Genomic DNA, 2,500 nt, shown 5'->3' with positions numbered 1-2,500 from the left:
ATGGGACTCCGCAAGTGCGAATACCATGAAGCCATTACAGAATCTTCATAAACGGGGGCTCAAGCTGGTACTCCTTAAAAAGACTACCCTTTTAGACTCAGACTATAAACACGCAAATATTCTCCCACTAATCCGTAGATTAAAGTACAATAAAGGAATCATGATGCAAAAGATTATGACAGGTAATGCACCACCAACATTAATAGACAAATTTTTCTGTAAATTCATCAAGGAATCCCCCCAAAGTCCATATCCCAATTCCAAGAATTGACTTGTTCAAATCCAGTCTGGTTTACTCAGGCGCCACCCTATGGAACTCACTCCCAGAAACAATTAAACAACACCATTGTCCAACCACCTTCAAAAAACATTACCTTTCCCACCTTATGCCATAATCTGTAATGTAAATCGTTCATTTTATTGATATCGTTTGTCAAATGTGTATGATTGACTGAGAACCTTCCTCACCCTCTATCCCCCATTCTGATGTGTAGTGCGGTGTGTGTTGTGTGTGTTTGTTTCTTTCATTTTGTTCATTTTTTTCCTATGCATTTTACTAACACCATGCTAGTGCCTGTATGCCATGTGTGTGTGTGTGTGTGTGTGTGTGTGTGTGTGTGTGTGTGTGTGTGTGTGTGGTTGCTATTTTGTTTTGATTTATGTATATTTTTTCCTCTGTTATGTATCTCTACTAACACCATGCTTTCATTTTATCAAATATTGTGTAGTGTAGACCCTGTTCAGGGCGGGGACTGGCTGTAAAAGAAAAACACCAGTGCTTATCTATTATCCTCGAAATAAAGAATCTGTCTTGTCTTGTCTTCTCTCCGTCTGTCTGTCTGTCTGTCTGTCTGTCTGTCCGTGTTTTATGTTGTTTACTTACTAGTAGTTGTTTCATTTACGCAATGCGAATTTTCAACCGCTGCATAGAAGACTCCAACTAACATCTCTCCCTTTGATCAGTAGTTTTATAACCAAAGGGCTCCCCCCCCCCCCCTCCCTTCCTCTCTCCCCCGCCCCTCCCGCCCCACAAAGCCCCCACCCCCACCCCAAAACAACAACAACAAAATAGCAAAATACAACCAAAACAAAAAACAAAAAACAACAACGCTTATTTGAATGTGATTTCAAAACAATATATAACGCTTCACCTACACTGATGCAACTGTAATGATAATGTCCTGAAACAAAACAATATTAGTTTTTAATCAAATCATACATCGACGATCAAAGGAAAGCCGCCTACGCGTGTGCTCTCTCTCTCTCTCTCTCTTTATTGCCAATAATTCTAGCTTGCAAGAGCAAAGAATCTCCAAAGGGGAATAATTAATTCCGGTGAATTTTTGTCTGGTTCTATAGCGCGGTTATTTCCCGTGGGCTGTTATAAAGGGGGCGCGGAAAAAGCACAAACAAACAAACAAAAACCTTTGGCATGGCATTAATATGTGGGTAATTATTTCGTAATGCAGCGGTTGTATATTTGTGTTAAAAGCATTCTTTTTGGACACTCCTTTGAGACTTAGAAAACTTAAAACACTTACAGACGCTGACATAGAAATGTTATTCAGAAATGAAACCTTTTTCTTTTCTTTTTTTTTCTTTTTTTTGCCTCAAGAAATTACTGAACACGTGTTATCAGTTTCAAATGTTAAGTTGTTTTTGGATTTTTTTGTTGTGTTTTTTTTGTTTGTTTGTTTGTTTGTGGGGGAGTTATATATTTCAAAATATTCTTTATTAAAGTTAGCTAGTTATGTGTTAAAATGCCCAGTTGGTTGTCTCTTTTAGATCCCTACAATATTCTCTTTTCAAATGATAATCTACAGAAGTAGTGCATACAATATTTGATTATAGATTAATTTTCTGTTCCTAATCTCGCTTCCCCCATCTCTCACACACACCTTTCCAATATTATGTTGTTGTTGTTTTTTTTCTTTCTCCAATCACTGACACTCACCCTTTCCATTTTACATTTTGGTATCTTTTTCCACATTCTGTTCTCTCTCTTTTCCTTCTTAATCCACTGCCCCCCCCAACCCCTAGCCCCAACATCCCCGCTTCACCACAACAGCCCCTTTTCATTTGAATATACAGAAATGATGATTTCTAATTAATAACAACAATCATCGTGATGGTGATAGAAATGATTATAATCAATAATAATAATAATAATAATATTAATAGTATCATTTATTTTCAGTCTAATATCATCATCTTAGATGAACAGACTATAAATAGATAAACGAACGAACACACACACACACACACACACATGGACAGAGAGATAGAGAGAGACGTTCGTTTGTTTGTGTGCCTTCGTGAGCTGTTCAGGTGTGTAAATCAGCTTGTGTTCGAAGATGTAAATGTGGGTGAACATTGTTTCTCCACTGTCTCTCCGTCTGTCTGTCTGTCCATCTCTCTCTCTCTCTTTCTGTGTGTGTGTGTGTGTCTGTCTCTATCCGTCTCTCTCTGTCTCTCTGTTGTTGTTGATGACGATGTTGTT

This window comes from Babylonia areolata, chromosome 18 (assembly GCF_041734735.1).
Source record: "Babylonia areolata isolate BAREFJ2019XMU chromosome 18, ASM4173473v1, whole genome shotgun sequence".
NCBI classification, from domain to species: domain Eukaryota; kingdom Metazoa; phylum Mollusca; class Gastropoda; order Neogastropoda; family Buccinidae; genus Babylonia; species Babylonia areolata.
This window is presented reverse-complemented; position numbering follows the sequence as displayed.